This window comes from Dermacentor variabilis, chromosome 1 (assembly GCF_050947875.1).
Source record: "Dermacentor variabilis isolate Ectoservices chromosome 1, ASM5094787v1, whole genome shotgun sequence".
NCBI lineage: Eukaryota > Metazoa > Arthropoda > Arachnida > Ixodida > Ixodidae > Dermacentor > Dermacentor variabilis.
Genome location: NC_134568.1, coordinates 9,238,304 through 9,256,068, shown reverse-complemented (window position 1 = coordinate 9,256,068; position 17,765 = coordinate 9,238,304). Strand labels below are relative to the sequence as shown.

At 48.8% G+C, this 17,765-nt stretch overlaps 1 non-coding gene across 1 annotated transcript; it reads right to left on the bottom strand.

The window, feature by feature from the left end:
* Nucleotides 1-5,886: 5,886 nt before the first annotated feature.
* On the bottom strand, nt 5,887-5,960 carry TRNAN-GUU (transfer RNA asparagine (anticodon GUU)). Its single transcript has one exon. It is a non-coding gene; the product is annotated as a tRNA-Asn (tRNA).
* Between the last annotated feature and the right edge of the window lie 11,805 nt (nt 5,961-17,765).

Genomic DNA, 17,765 nt, shown 5'->3' with positions numbered 1-17,765 from the left:
AGTTACGCCGAAATGACAACCTGCAGCTGTACAGCGAGCGAGGGCGTTGATCGGCGAAATTCCCGCGGAGTGGCTTTCTCACTCGGTGATGGCCAGGAGGAAGCTAATGGTACTTAGCGCGTCAGCAGGCTTGGTCAGATCGTTTTGGACGCCATCTTGCTACGAAGGAAGAATGATAATAGCACGCACGGAGGAAGGAAACTCAGGAGAGGCCCTGACGTCATTCTTTGTGAAGCTAAAGTTAAGCCGGAAGTTGGCGTTGCTCATGGCGTTGCTCCGCCTATCGGGCCAGCTCTCCTCTCTTGTTTACATTTCTCGCGAAACCACGCCGCGCAAAGTGCAACCGTGCTGCTCGGACCCGCGCGCTCCGCAGCAATACTAAACAATCGTTAGCACGTTAGCATGATTCCGCCAAAGAGGGCAAAATTTCCCGCGGATATTCCTTGGTCCGTTGCCATTGCCGTGGCGCGATACATTGCGTACAGCGTTGCATGCGTGTCCATTTCACGAACTTTAGTTCCTCCTGTCCCACCTGGCCACAGCAACATCCGGTAGAGCACGGTCCAGATAACGCAGCGCAACAAAACACGGAGACCAACGCAAACCTGCCCGCACGGCGCCTTTGCCATGGTACGAAACCTACGGAGCAACACGTGTGAGCGCACAGAACAATGACAAAGCCGCCATTGTGGCCCGAAAGGCGGGGCCACTACAGCAAAGAAATAAAAAAAACAGCAAAACAAAGGAGAACCTACTACGTCATTTCCTCCACACTCTTCTCCTAGTGCGCGGAGGGGGTAGGGCCTCTCCTCAGTTTCCTTCCTCCATGATAGCACGGCTGGTGTAAAAATAACTTGGCCAGATTTGTCTGACTGTAAGGTCGTTCATTGTCAACTTGCGGCATTTCAGATAATAATAATAATAATAATAATAATAATAATAATAATAATAATAATAATAATAATAATAATAATAATAATAAAGCACGTTCACCTGAAGCCACGAATGTGGCTTCAGTATTGTCCAGCAACAAAACCGGCAAGAGATCGGTCATTTTTAACCACCACGATTTCTAACCGCCAGGATGGTTCACCGGCTACAGTGTTCTGCTGCCGAGCGCGAGGTTGTGGGTTCGTTTCCCGGCCGTGGCGACCACATTCAGATTGGGCGGTCTTCGAAAAACGCTTCCCCCACCGACCAATGGGTGCAGGCACAGATAAAGAACACCAGCTGAACGAAACTAATTCGGAGCCTCGCACCACTGCATCTGTCAAAACCCCTGTTTTGCTTTTGCACGTTAAACGTACGATACTAGTGGTCAGACCAATGGATCCTGGCAATCGTGTTCTTCGCGGTTTCCTACCGAGCCGTTCGAAGCTGTGACTTGGCGGCGACTGTCCTCCAGTCCATTTTCTTGGGTGCCCTACAGATGTAGCCCTGCAGGAACGTTAGCCAGCGCCACTCACGGCCATATATCGGATGATGCGGAACTTCTTTTCAGCCGCACTCGTCACTTAGTGTGTGATCTTTTAGCAGCAACTGACCAGTGAACCCGCGCACGTTGCCTGCATCGCATCACGGCTGCCTAATTGGAGCCCCCTCGCTGTGCAACAGGAAATCCTAATAGTTAAATTCGTAGTTTCATCGTGCCATAACCACGGTCTGATTACGAGGCATGCCGTAGTGGAGGGACTCCGGATTGATTTTGGTCACGTGGACTTCTTTTACGTGCGGCGCCGCTGCGGTCAATACTGAAACCACGACCTGGAGCTCAGATCCCCGTAGCCACTGAACTGTCGCGGGGAATGTCAAGAAGAACACGGGGCACCGAAGGGCTCGATTTTTTGTTAATTACAACGCCGTGCAGCCGACACGCAATGAAGCCAAAGAAAGCCTGCGGGAAGTTAACCATTACGTTTTTACATATTGGCATGTACAAAAATGATACGGAAAAAGTGAAATGAAAGTAGAGACGTGTTCCACATCCGCTTCCACGGCCAGGGGAGGCGTTACGCTAAAAATTACTAATACGTCTTATCGAGTTGACGAGCCACATATGCCGCCACATAGCAGAACACGTATCATGCTGAAATTGGCGGTCCACTCCCCGTATTTTTTTGCGTGCTGCGTTTCACTAATGCGGAGATTTCTTCGCGAAATTTCCCGGAGTTTGCTGACCGTGTCTTGGCGAATGACTCGCAAACAGAAATCAAAAATAAATAACCTGTCCGAAGCTTCATTTGCACCTCGTACTCCTGACAAGTAGTAAATCAGGCCGAGGCGCTAATTACTCGGCCGCGATATCTCTTTTTTCCTTCATGCGTGGTATATATTGCTGCGAGTGTAACATCGTATGCGAGTATGACACAGTTAATATGCAATACATCACATTTCAAAGGCTTTAGACAGACCCGCAACACATTAATACTTATAAATATAGCAACACACAAATTAAACAGTCGTATTCGCCCCTTAAACGGAGGTAACAGCAGACATGATATAAATAAACGGTACCAGTCTGGTTTTTAACTGTGTTTAATCAAACATGTCCTTTAGGTGAACAATCATTCGACCGAACTCTCTACTCCTGAAGAAACAATGGGCTCAGCATTTCGGCCATACATTTGTGTCCTCCATAATGTGTGTAGTCTAACCATGAAGATAAAACTAACGGGCACACCATCTTGAATGGCGGCGCAATCACATATGGAACAGCTGGCGGTGGCACGACCAAAGTGTGCGTGAGATCTGAGCCTAATCCTTTGACTTAAATCTACAATTAGGCCACAATCGTGCGCATACTTCACTCGTACCAACGATTGGTGAGTGCGTCACGTCGCGTAGCGTGTGCGTACGCGCTGTTCCCATCGTTGGCCAATGACGCAGCATCGAAACGGTCACATGATAGCGAACCCTACACTGCTTTATTTCGCGTCGCACTTATCTCAGCCCCCGTGCCTCGCCATTTTTCCCTCGACAAACGTCTTTGTCCTGTGACATCATAGCAGTGACGTCGGTCGACCGGTTGCAGTCGGTGTTGGCCTCTGGCAGCCTAGACCGGCAATTGCTCCGTCTATTCGTATCTATTCCGGTTCAGGAATCGGCTACCACATGTCTATGAGTTCAGTGTCACGTAGATGTGCGAGCAGGAGGCGTGAGATATAGCTATCCTCGGCCCCTTCGGGCAACATTATTTGTTCCACGCAGGTATACGTTTGTAAGTCCTCTTGTTTGCAGGTTTTCAAGTACGAGCCCTCTTTTCGATACTGAAGCGCCTCAGAGACTGCATTTGCATAAACTACTCCTGTTAACAGCCCATGGCATTATTCTTTTGACCTGTGAGGTGCATAAACATACAAGTTTGCACGAGATTAAACGTTGCATGGGATGACGAATAAACGCACCTGTGCGCGTACCATTGAGCTTAATTTATAGCAATAAATTACGCGATTCGTGCGAAGGCTTCGATTCACGAACACGTCCGTTGTGGTATGTCTCAATTTCTCGTTCCCTTCGTCTGATCTCCCGCTTAAAAATAATTACGACATTAACGCATGGCTACAATTCAGAGGGGCTCTCTCTAAGTTCAGTGCACGTCGTTGGCTTTCACATGCGGTCTCGTCACTTAACGGGCCCCTAATTTCCCCTGCTACACTTCTCTGTTCGACGTGAGAGAGGTGCGAATGGGCCTCTTTGGGAAGCGAAAACCGTGCCGGTACACGCGCACGCGCCAAAAAACATCGCTCGAAAGCAGATTTTTCTTGGAGCTTCGACGTCAGTGAATGGCGAAAAACTACTTCACTGGAGTGCTGTTTCAAAAGCCTAATTTTGAACTTGTTCTTTCGTTTCTCTAAATTGAATCAAATTATGGCGTTAGACCTTCCGAATCAATTAACACCGCAGCTATACGGGACGGCGTAATGGGGGCTCCGTCCGCATCAATTTCGATCACTTACAGCTGTTCATCGTGTACGTAAGTCTAAATACATAGGCGTTTATTACATTTCACCCCAATCAAAATACGAACGGTGCGAATGAAACCCGCTACCTCGTAACCACTGGAACGACATGACGGGCAAAAATGAAAAGTATTATATGAATGCGCGTGACGCGGCAGTCTAGCGAGTGCTGATACAGGATTTATACTAAAGTGACTGCGGTGTTACGTGTGGCGTTGTGAGCTTGACGAAAGATGGTGGTCACCCCCCCCCCCCCCCCCCCGCATTGCTATAGCTATGTAAATAAACACAGAATAGCAATGCCTGCTAATTTTGGCATGCGAGATAAATAAAAGAAATACAAGAGGAAAGAAAAATACTTTTACTACCGAATGAGCGCATAACCGTGCAATATCTGCTTTGTGCTAGACATTTGTCGCATGCTTGTACGCTTGACGCCGAAATAAACGTCACATTTCAGAAAGAAAAAAATTGAGGGAATATTAACACGTTTTGGCACAGAGTGACGTATCTTACTTAAATGAATTGAGCTATACAATGTTTTCGGACATTTTGCAGCGCCACCGACACTCATCGCGTTATTGTGTGAATTTTTATCACTTAATTTTTTTCTTTGTTTCTTCTATGACATTCTTTTCCTTTACCCTTTTCCCCTGCACAAGGTGGGCGGCTGATACTTACACTGGCTAACCTTCCTATTTTCCCTTCCGTATATTTTTCCCTGTCTTCGCAGCACTACGGAAAAAGGGGGATGTGTATGCTAGAAGCAAAGCAGAGCGGTTACAGACTTGTATAGGGGTTATTGGTGCAGGGTGATTTGCTGCTTTACCTTAAATATAGAGGAATGTAGGTTTTTGTTAGCAGTGGAAGATTAGCTGCAAATGCGGCATTAGGTGCGTGTGGGTGATGCTGCATCAATGTAAAATTTTTCGGCAGTAAGAAATCCCACCGCCGTCCAGAAAGCACCCAGAAACTGTCAAAACAGAGATTGTGTGGCCGTGTAGACCCCTGCTGTATCACATTTCACTCTTCTTTCACTCAGAGTCGGAAAATTCTGTGCTTTTCTTGCAAATATGTGACGTCAGAGGAGGGCATATATTACCAGTTGCCTGCTACCAGACTGTTTCGTTACCAGAAAATCGGCAGAAATTGCTCACAGCGGAGCGCTTCCGTGGCACATTTACTGTGACACATTCACCGCACATTTACGCTAGCGCAGCGACGATGCTGGTTAATCTCACGGCTAATAGCGTCGGCACGTGGCCTCTGAGAATGCAACGGCGCACATTGTGATCTCGGAGGCCATATTCGGCCACGTTAGCCCACTGATCTTTGAGTCTTTACGTCTTTCACTCTGTAACGAAATAAGTGGTCCTTTATGCGTCACCATCCACATATCTTACACCGCGTGTTAGTCGACAATACACAGCACGCTGTTTTAAGGATTTCTTCAGCGCTATGCCGTTCATTTTAACCTTAGCGCACCTGGCGTCAGCCTGTATCTCTGCGTGCTCGCCATGGCGTCGAGTTTTCGAGGTATACATTGAAGAGGCCGGATCTTGACATTTCGAACGCAAGGTGTCATAGTGGCATGAGCATATTAGCACGAATATTTTTTGTCTCACGCGGAAAAATTGTTCTGTAGGAATATAGCAAGCGTGCAGCACGCGAATTCGTGGAGTGTGACGATCTGCTTTGTAATACAACTCAGCTTGGGCAAGGGATGAGCCGCTGTTCAGGAAAAAAAAAAAAGAAAAAAAGAAAAAAAGAAATGCAACTTCAGCTCGCAGGGCGGCTGTTTCAACGATCGTTGGTGTAGCGCGACGGTCTACATGCGAAATAAGTGACAAGAAGGAGCGCTCGTAAAAAAAAAAGCGAGAATAAAAATAAAAAAAATTTTGCACATTGTAATAAAAGAGACCGCCGCCGCCCCCGGGAGGGCTCGAACCTCCAACCTTTCGGTTAACAGCCGAACGCGCTAGCCGATTGCGCCACGGAGGCAGACACTCTGGGCAGGATATGAACAATAGCGGAGCTAAACACCATGCCGACATTTTGCGAGCGAGCTACGCGCTAAATTTTTCCAGCTGCGCATCCGTTCTTCTGTTCACTTTCCCGCGAGATATTTTCGCTCTCTCCTCCCTCGCTATGCAACGCCTCCTAGCAACGTTCTCTAGAGGGTGTTGCTCCTAGGGAGGTTTCGGGCTTGCGCGTCACGTGAGATGACGTAGGCTACGTCACGCCGCGCCGGCCGGATCGCTCCTGCTCGATCGCGGTACGTTGCGGCTCATGTGTTGAGTTCGTGATAACGCCAAATTTCATAAGGATTATTATTTTTTTCTCCTTACAAGTAATTCAGTCTCTCCGTTGTGTTCCGCACTGGCATTCGATAAAAAAAAAAAAACAGTTCACAAGCTTGCACGGACGGTGCCTGAGTGGCGCTGGGATATTCAATCATGAAAGCTGGAGAGGCTGTTCGCAGCATTATGGCGTCGTGCGCTACTTGAATGGAACCGGGTGGCGTTCACGGAGGTATTTTTTAAACAATGACATTGTTAACTAGCGGAAGAATCAACCCATCCGTTGAATTACACTCATATCACAAGCGCGTTGCGTTGCGTTTATTACGATTAGTCACTATGCTTTAGTGACAATAACGTAAACACAGTGCAACAAGAGTATTCAAAATTGCACAATTTGCAAATTCTTATCTAATGTTCTAATCTAATGTTTCTGTATATCAGATTCAATTCGAATTAATTCATTGTTTAAGTCATACATACAAGGCTGTTCAGATAGGGGATGAAGATCTGAACATCTCCAGAAGATTCACAAAAGATTCACAAACGCAATGTAAATTGGATACACAATGATTCTCTAATGCACGATTTTCAGTTATCGGTTTTTCAGAGTAAAATTGAAATGCGTTCAATTTTTTTAAACATTATACCCCAGCATAGTAGGGTTCAGGCAGTGCGCATCAATTACGAGAGCAGAGAAGAAGGACAGTCTGTATACATTTAAAATCTGAGGGCACTCGACTGCACACAATAAGCAGAGCTTTTATTTGCCGTCAGGAGCACGCAATACAGATAACACAAGCAAACAAGTCAGAAAAAAGCAGTAAGTACATCAAACTCACACTGATTCTTTTTCAACAACCAAAATGCATCAAATATGCAATTTAGCCTTGCAAGACAGTGAATTGCCATTATTCATTTCTCAGTAAAGATACGAACTTTCCTTTTCTTATTTTTGTCTGCGTGCGCTCTCTTGAAAGACGTGCAAGGTGTTTCATCCTCTGCTTTGCAAAAGATGCTCAAAAGTATGTTAGCCGCACAGTTTGCTAACAAACTGGGTAACTGCTACACAAATACCTACACAGATAACTACACAAAGCCTACACAGGCTAACTGCCGCACGATACCTGCATAGATACCTGCAAAGTTCACTACGCATGTAGAATAGGAGGTGAGGGCTCGATATACGCTCAATGATGTCAGCGCTGAAGTGCCATCATGTCTCGGGAGGTGGGGGGGGGGGGGGGGGGCGAGCCCTACCCTTTCTCGACCCGCAGGACGTATACCGTGGCGACACCTAGAGCAACCGCCTGCCTGCATGACACGGCAAGTAACGAGTCTATTATTTTTCCAGTGACCTTAGTCAATGGCGCGAACAGTGTTATTCTTCCATGTTCGCGGTCGTTATCACCGAGACCGCAGTCAGTTGGCACGATGAAAGAAATATAATCCAGGGAAAAGAAAAAGAGGTACGAAATAACATGCGCTTGGATAAGGTGCCGTAGTATCTGCTTCCTATTACCGCAGAAAGAAACGTCGCGTGTGCACGCCAGAGCTGGTAGTCGGTTAGGGTTCGACATGTACAGTACAGGCCACCGTTAAATGGAACACCCCATTCGAACGGAACTTTACATTCTTTAAACTCTTTCGGGAAACAAAGTACGCATTTGCGTTGTCATGCGATAAAAGCCGCATGCCGAGATACCTACCAGTGCCTCCTCTACACTTCTATACTCCTCTATAACGCATAGAGGAGGCACTGTACCTACATAAGGCACAACGCCTTGTCGCGGGCCTGTCTAGCTGCAGCCGACCTTGTTCATCGATCGCACGTTTGAGAGAAGCACAATAACAATGCGCAATCGCCCCGACACGTGGTATTTTTTTCATATTTCGCGTGCTTTCTTTGGAACGCGGAAGAAAGGACCGCGTTATATATCGTGTTTGAAACAATTTATTGAGAGGTTTCTCAAGGTGCTCTACAACTTTGCGAATCACACGTGGGGTCTGCAGCCAATAGTTAAAAAAATGATTACTTAAAGATAACTAATCCGGTAGTTAAGTGGAAAAATTGCCTGAGTAACTCTATAGCCAGTGCCAACATTATGCATTCGGTTCAACTCGCGTTCGGAGTGCCTTTCATTATTTATCCGCCGTGCGAGAGTGGAGGCGTTTTTTTCTTCTTCACTTTCGGCATTAAAAACATCAATATTTTGCGAGCTCTTTGTGGCGATTGTATTTCAAGCGTAAGATTTCGCACAGAGGCTATTGCATGTCTAAACTATCTGAAACTGGACTTTTTACGCGGTCGAAAATTTCGTTGCAATCGGCCTATAATTTTTGCTGCGAACACGAGTTACGAGCCATTGAGGAGTGAGCTGAAGGAGTACATTCTGATTTCAAATGACAATTCTCATCAAAAAAGAAAGAACTGCGCGGAGTTGTGGAAGTCGGACTAACGCTTATTCGACTTCATGAGGACATGACATAATAATAATTATGGGGTTTTACGTGCCAAAACCACTTTCTGATTATGAGGCACGCCGTAGTGGAGGACTCCGGAAATTTTGACCACCTGGGGTTCTTTAACGTGCACCTAAATCTAAGTACACGGGTGTTTTCGCATTTCGCCCCCATCGAAATGCGGCCGCCGTGGCCGGGATTCGATCCCGCGACCTCGTGGAGGACATGACATGACATGCACTACTCGTCGACGGCCTTCTCCCGCGGCAAACCCTTATACGTGCAAGTTATGAAACGGGCTCCACCTGTCAGCGCGGAACGGTGCTGACAGAGGTAAAAAAAAGATAATGAGAAAGAAAAACAGAAATTCTTTTGTGGCAGTTATTGAAATGGCGCTTAATAAATGATGACGAGTAAGCGCTGAAACACGTCGGACCTGCCCCGTGCAGCCGCCCTATGTAGAAACATAAGTGCGATATTTTGTGCGAAAACATTTATCGAAAGCACCGAAACCGGTGCGAGCGCGAAAGTTCCCATACTACCTGCTAAATCGCTAAATGACCTCGATGTGTTCGCGGGGCCCTCGTTGCGCCAATGAGTCGGGTTGTACGTATTCGCTCGTCTCGGCCAGCGCTTTTACCTGCAAACATATTTAACTGACTTTAGCTGAAATTCAGAGTTTAGCAGACGAAATGCGCTTGGCTAGAACTTCTTATTCATTTATTTATTGCTTCTTTTTTGATGCCTCGCTGTATGGTTTAGGTGGGTTGAATGGGTACTAGGGCGCCTCGGTGCCAGCACACCTCTTCCCACTAAAGTATACGTCCTTCTTTATCAAGGCAGCCGTGGAGTGGAACAATCTCCTCACGCGTGCCATGTTTCATTGTAAAATATTTAGCGCGCACAATTGACAAGGACACAGTGAAGGGGGACACACTGTGTCCTTGTCAATTGTGCGCGTTAAATATTTTACTACGAATTCGTACCAACTCGCCCGACTATCAGTTCTGCTGCAGTCCATCTTTCATGTCGACGCTTCCCGGCCGCCATTGAGCCACATTTAATGGGAAGGATTCCCTGCCTCATCCGAGGCGCTTCCCGGTAGGTGGGGAGGTTCCCGTACTGCCTCTTTCCATAAAAAGAAAATTCAACTGTCCGATGGTGGGATAGAACCTCTGACGCCGAGCACAGCAGCCCCATGCTCTAACCGTTAGGTTACAATATCGCACGCATGTTCATCACGTGACAACGCCGACTAGCTCTTTGGGACGGCTGGCACGTGCGTCACGTCACATAGCATGTGCTGTAGTGCGTGCGCTATAGTTGCCATTCGGCCACAGACTTACCACTGTCTCTACACAGCGTCACGAGCGGGGCCGGGCCTGTCAGCCTCTCGCATTCTTGCCTCGTGGCAGCTATTACGATAGCTGCGGGATTGGCCCGGGTTGCAAAGGGACAGCTCGTAACGTCTCTTCCAAAAGTAAACAGAAAAAAAAGTGCCGTAACGCCGTTGCTGTTATGTTATAGCGGTCATCGTCGTCTGGCTTTTGTCGTCACATATTGGCTCGCGTCAAACTGCTTGCTTTACCCTACACGTTGGTACATCTGGTAACCCTTAGAAGGCTCCCGACACATTGAGTGGTCCCCGCCAACCACCGACAGCACGCTGACGCCTCTATCTCACTGATCCATTCCGGCTGCGTCGAAGGCCCCCGAAGGGCGCTAGATAGCCAGCTACCTACAAAATGCTTCGCATAACATCGATTCTCACAATGAGTGCGATCCACACAACTTTTCGTTAACGTCGTCATTATTCTGTTTTCACCCACCTCTCACGTAAAATCTTGTCTACCGGATCCTTGATGAAGTGTAAATAAATAAATAAATAAATAAATAAATAAATAAATAAATAAATAAATAAATAAATGTTGCAAACCCCACGGATGCACGGATGGGTTTAAGCGAAGTTCTCATTGGTGTTTGCGAGCGACGCTGTTCTTGTTTTACAAACATTTGCAAGTGGAGCTCACGACTAAGTTCGACATATTTTCAGAGGAAAATGCCTAGCTCAAATAATTTTGTGGCATTTGAATATGCGGATATGCACGAATATGCATGACAACAAAGGAGTGACGGATATATAATGCGAAGATGTAATCACGACGATGGAGCTGCCATGGTGGCCTGACGACGACTATATAACGACGATGGCACGACGACGACGGCATGATGACAGCGGAGTAACTATGACAGAATTGCGAAGATTGAATGACCACAAGGGCACGACGAAGACCGTATGACGACGCAATGAGACGGCGGAATGACGAATGAATGACGACGATGGAACAACGACAACGGTATGACGTCGACGGCTTGACGAAAATGGGGTGGCGATGACTGAATGGGGACGTTGGCGTGACGACAAGGGCACGATGACAATCGGATGACAAAGCTGAAGATGAAGGAATTACGACGAACAAGGCTGCTTCACGACGACGATATAACCATGAATGCATGACGAAGACACAATAATGACGATCGCATGGCGATGCTGCAATGGCTACGACAAAATGACGACCTATTAACAATCATGACCGCATGACGACGATGAAATGACGAAGGAATGATGACGGTATGACAACGACAGTGTGAAGACAACGACATGACGGCAATGAGATGACGATTGTATGACGATGACGGCGTGATAAGCACCGGATGGCAAAGCTGAAATGACTATGATGGAGCGACCCTGACGGCATCATGACGATGGTTTATCACTACGAATACGTGACGACGACACAATGACGACGGAAGCATGACAATGGCGGCATGGCAACGGCGGATTGACGACAACATGATTACGGTGACGGAATGGTGATGACGTGACGACGACGGCGTGATGACAATGTCCAGAGCAGGTGTCAAACGCTGAGCGCCGCTTCCTTGTCGCACATGGTGACGACATTTGACGGTGGCTGAATTAATTTGGGGTGGTAGTTACTGCCGTAGTATCTGGCTCGTTGTCCTACGCTAATTCATCGGTTTACTTACGTACGCGTGCCAGTTCTAGAGTATATCTTGAGGTTTTTCATCGTCCATCTTTCTTCACCTGAGTAACGAATGCCAGAGCCTGTCAGCTCTTGCCCTTGCACCTGCTATCAGCTGCGCCTGGGGATCTGCAAGTGAAACGCTACAACGTACGCGTTATAAGTGCCCCGCACTTGCGTCCCTGGCGGACATTCGCCGTCTTTTATGGTTGTGCACTGGTGCTAAGGATATTAGGCACAAGATGCTCAAGGAGGTCAAGCTCAAGCCAAATGTAGCAGAACCTTGTACCCGTTTCTGACAGACTACAAGCTCTATATTTCACTGCTGCATTGCCTGCACCTAACCGGGCTGCACGCATGTATTTGATGCCCTTTGATTTGATTTGATGCATAAACCTCGTGGACAAAGATTTCCTGAGCGAGTCCGGCGTCAGATATGGGCGGAGTCACTGCGCACCCTACTCAATCACTTCACCCCTCGTATGACGGAAGTAACAGGAGCGTCGCAATCAAAAATGTTTTCACAGTATGTTCGGGATTGCCGTACATTTTTAGATTGTACTATTTTTGTAATCGGCCATAATTAATTTTGAACTAGTTGCTGGGCTTTATATGCCAAAACAACGATGCGTTTATGAGGCACGCCATTGGAGAGGGGGTGGGGAAGGAAGCGTCAATGGCGTAATTTTTTCAAAATCGGGCTTCTTTGCTAGAGAGGATCTCTGTTCGAATCCGGCTACTGAACAATTTTATTGATTGATGTATTAAAAAAAAATCACACTCTACATTAGATGTTGGCCATTCCGATCCGAAATGAGTTAGCATTGGTGAAGGCCACGCCAAGTCACAAGCGGCAGAGAAGCGTCTCCTCAGATCTAGATAGTCCTGACGGAAGACGTAGCCGTAGATTCGGATCCAAATTGTGGACACGAGCGTTGGTAACTTCCGTCGACTTCCACTGTGAAAGTGTAAGCTCACGTGTGAGCGAACGAAGCCACGTAGCTGTGTCTGTTCTGGATAACGGTATAGCTACACAGTGGAGGCCATCATGAGCAGATAGGGCGGCCCCATCTGCACGGTCGTTTCCGTAGATACCACAATGACCTGGTGTCCACTGATAGACTATGTTGTGTTTTAGCGTGGCAATGAAGAAGTCTTATGTCAGCGACTAATTGTTCATTCGGTCCATGACGAAATGGCGACACAATGCACCGAATAGCGGCCTTGGAGAGGGAGAAGATTGACCATGTCGGTGACGGTTCTTCAATTACGAATTCTAGAGCAGCGTGGAGGGCGGTGAGTTCTGCAGCCGTCGATGATGTAAAATGCGATGTCTTGTATTTCGTGGTGACGGACTTCGCGGGAATAACCACTGATGCTGCTAAGCTTGCAGAGGAAACGGAACCATCCGTTTAAATGTGAAGACGTCCGCTATGTTTCTCATGCAGGAGCAGTAGTGTGGCTTGTTGTGGGACAAAAAATGACGATTGTGTTTTCTTTTGGATTCCAGGGATGGTTAGGAGGGCTTCGAAGGTATGTAGGTGCCACAACGGTAATGGTGGTCTAGCTGCAGGCGTGGAGTTCGAGGGAAGCGCTGAACTATGCGAAGCAATAAAATCGCGGAACTCAGAATGTGGCCTAGAAGCAGGAAGTGAGGCGAGGTGGTGTGATGGAATTCGGGCGAAATGCCTGATGTGCATTCTTAAGGCATCGACGGGAAGAGATGTTGTGATTGGGTGATCACGCGCTATGACGACAGTCGCTGCAGAATATGCACATCTCAGAAGGCCAAGGCATATTCTGAGTGCTTGAGCTTGAATCGATTAGAGAGCGTGTACGTTTGTTCTTCGGATCCTGCCAGCACAGGTAAGCTGTAGCACATGAACCCGAGGAAAAGTACAGTATAAAGTAGAAGCATCACTCGTACAGATGCACCCCCCCCCCCGTCCCCGAATTTCCCGCAAGAAATCTTAGCACGTTTTAGAAAAAAAAGTTTATTTCAACAGAAGACGATACGAACACTGAGCCGCAGTGACGGCACAATTCCACCAGGACGATAACATATACAAAGTACGAAGCAGTGTATACATGGCACGTTTTGAAAGAAGTGTCCGAGTCCACGCTCACTAACATATTAGCACGTAAGTGATCATGCTGATTACATGAGGCGCGCCGCAGTGGGCGACTCCAGATTAATTTTGTACACCTGGGATTCTTTAACTTGCACCCAATGCACGGTAGACGGGCGTTTTTGCAGTTCGACCCCATCGAAATGCGGCTGCCGCGGCCGGGTTTTGATCCCGCCAACTCGTGCTTAGCAGCGCAACGCCAAAGCCACTAAGCAACCGCGGAGGACAGGTACTATTCTAGCTCCCCTACCACGGCTACTACGTGTGGGAAAACGATGGCACAAGCTGGCCGGGTATGCATAGTCTGCATAGGCTGTGTTACAATTCGTTCCATCAAGCAAAGCTATCGAACCTGAGGTCTTAGAATAGAGCTTCTGCTAAGGACCGTGTCTCTGCCATCGGAACACGAAAACACCTAGACGCCTTTTGCCACCTGGCGTTTCAATTCTGACGCAAAGGGAAATCGTACAGTTAATGCGAGTAATCTTATTCAGAAAACATAATAAAACAATGTTTATGTGTCGTTTCTGATGACTGCAAAAACTTGCTTGGAGTGTTCACTCAATTGATATTGTGATGAACCGGGGCAAGAATCTGAATGTGCTGGCTTGCATGTGGGAAATTCTTAAGGTTCTTTAGCGAGAACACGAGAGTTCGCTCACTCTGCAGCGAGCCCCATGCTGCAGCCTCCTGTGCAGCCATGGTTTTCAAATGCACCCTGGGTCCCATGATGCTTCCTCGAAGGACTGGGACAGCATGAAGAAGGAAAAGACGATCTTGAAGCAGATGGGGAGAGACCATTCGTCTCGTCGGGAAGCTGTTGCGGCCGTTATAAAGCGACGCTCCCGACGCCGTCGGACTTCAAAGAACGCTGATGCGTCTGTGAAGAGTACGCCCCACCCGACAACACCTCCTCCTCTGCCCCCTAGGCTTGGCGCAATTAAATCTAAATCTGACAAGGTCATGGGGGAGAAAAAGACAACTTGGCCCGCACTAGTAAAGCAACAGCCAAAGCCAGAACAACAGCGGAAGTCACAACCAACGCCGCAGCCGATGCCGCAGCCGATGCCACAGCCGGAGCCGGAGCCACGTCAAGTGATACAGCTGCGCACGGCTGTAGAGTGCGCAGCGCGGGTTCCTGACAGATTGCCAGAAGAAGACCGGCAAGTGTTTATGATGCTTCAGTCTCTGACGAATACTTTTCGAATGCTCTTGAATAACCTGCACACTCCATCAGCGCCCCGAAGTACAAAGCAAGTGCTCAATTCAGTACTTGCAACTCTTGAGTAAGCATGATGGCTCACCCGCATCATTCTATTCGTACTGAAATGAAAAAGGCTGAGGTTTAGCTTAACTATATATTGCCATGCACTGCAACGTACTGCTAACGCCCACCGGCTCCTTGGTGTTCACTGGGGACTTCAACGTGCATCACCAGCTATGGGGAAGCACCAATATTAGCTTCAGACAGCAGAATGACAGCAGCTTAACGTATCGGCGGAGCACTTGCTTGGACTTGACTGATTTCCAGGCGCTTTGCTGCATGCACACACAGTGCTCCCTCTATCCCCACTTTCCTCTTTCTGTTCCCCCTTTTCCTTCCCTCAGTGTAGGGTAGCGAACCGGACGCTCGTCTGGTTGACCTCCCTACCTTTCCTCTCTTTGCTATCTCTCTTTCTTTAGAGAAGAAGAAGGCGCCGACTAGTGCGGACGTGGAAAGATCGGCTCCCGCTTTCGTAAATATTTTCGGTCTGCTTTTTGTGTCACCTACCGCGGAAATGCACGCCATTCGACACGGTTTCTTCTGAGGACTTCCTTCGGTGAGTGGCCTTTGCGCGGAAACCGTGGAACTTTTTGTGTAGACCACGCCGCGGCGACGCTAGGCGCGGGTAGGCTTAGGCCTAACCCGACGAAGAGGGGCATTATGCCTGAAGTAGAAATGGTGGTAGGAGAGGAAATCTCCTCCGAAGAAGCCAACAGCCCAGGCTGGACGACAGCGTTGGGCAAGAACAAGAAAGCCCGGCAAGAAACACCAGTTTCAACGAGCAAGAGAGCTCACGTGGGCTCGAAGGGTGGCTGCCGCACGGCTGCCCCGCAAGGCGTGTTGCAACGTCTCGCAGCCTCGTCGAGGCTCCCCAGACTACCTAGGGAGCACATACGAATTATTGTCCGCCCAAGGGGCGGGCTTGACGTCAAGAAGATAAGCCAAATCAAGCTGGCTCAAGCCTTGGCCATGGCGGCTGCACTAGCCCCCACAGAAACTGAGGGCGACGTAATCTGCCCTAATTTCACTCAAAACGTTCTCGTCGTATCCACCCCGGAGAAGAAGAACGCCGCCGCTTATGCAGGAATCCAGCAAATCCGCATAAGCGAAGGACTGTACAAAGTGGCCGCATACATAGCGGCCCCAGACAACACCTGCAGAGGGGTCATACGAGGGGTCGACGCAGACATCAGCGAGGCCCAACTCCAGCGCATGATCGTCAACTATCGTAACCCGAAGGCTCTGGAAGTCAAACGAATTAAGAACACCACCACAGTGGTTGTCCTCTTCGACGGCATGAAAGTGCCTAACTATGTCATGTGCGGCGTCAGCCTTCTGCGCTGCACGCTCTACAAACGCCAAACCGAGGTGTGCTACGCGTGTGGCGGCTTGGGACATCGCGCGGACGTCTGCCCCAACCCCACCAATGAGGATTGCCGGGCCTGCGGACTAAGCTCACCACCCGATGACCACCAGTGTTCGCCGAAGTGCGCCCTTTGCGGAGGCCCGCATCTTACGGCGGACAGCGCTTTCAAGTCCCATACGTCGTACGCAGACGCCGACGGCGCCGTAAGCGCACCAACAACATGCACCAGCAGCAACAGCTGGCCAAGGAGAACAGGCCACGTGGCTCCAGCGCGGCGGGAGCCCCCAGGAGGGAGCGCTGGATCCGTCACGCCCTCTGGTCGACAACGCAGCCTCTCCAGAGGGCGCTCTCGTTCCCGAGGGCGCTCTAACTCCCGGGTTCGGATCCAGGAAACGCCAACCTGGGCCGATCGTGTCAAGTCGAAGCAGACGACGCCGGCTTCAAAGGTAACGCAGGTAGCATTGCCGGAGCATAAAGTTGATACCAGAGTCGCTCAACTCATGCAAGAGAACGCTCGATTCAAAGCAGAAATGCAGCAGATGAGGGCCGACTTTGAGTCTTTCCGTAAGTCGTACCCCTCGCAAGTCGAGAAGCAACAGGTGCCCCCTCAGGGGAGCCAAAGGCGCGCTCGGGTAAACGTAGGGCCGCGCCCCCAGAGGGGGACGCTAACTCTATGGATACCGAGTCCAATAACAAAGACTTAGAAAGCATGCAGCGGGCAATTCAGCAGCTCGCTGAAAGCGTGACTGTCCCCCTTAAAAGGATGGCGTCCCTGGAAAGTGCACAGGCCGCGTTAGCTACGGCTAGACAGCCTTCGAGGGAGCCCCGTCTGGCACCTTTACCCGCAAGCGCCGTCCCCGTCAACAAGACGGTGGAATGGCCAATCCAAGGCAATCACCATGGCGGTCAATCCCAATAAGTTGGTTGTGTGGCAGTGGAACTGTGCCAGTTTCCAACGGCGCAAAGCTCCGCTGCAGCAATTCGTTTCGGCACAGGCGGTCAAACCGCACGTAATTCTTTTACAAGAAACTCTCGATGACGCGCCCACCTTTCCGGGATACCGGGTTGTATCGATACGGGAGGAAGGAAAGCGGGGTTTAGCAACCTTGGTCGCACGGAAGTGCTCCTTTCAAGTACACAAATTACCAATTGGGAAAACTGGGGCGGAAATCATTATGGTCGAAATTATCCCTAACAATTGGCTTAAGAGTAGTGTCATCCTTTTAAACATATACAG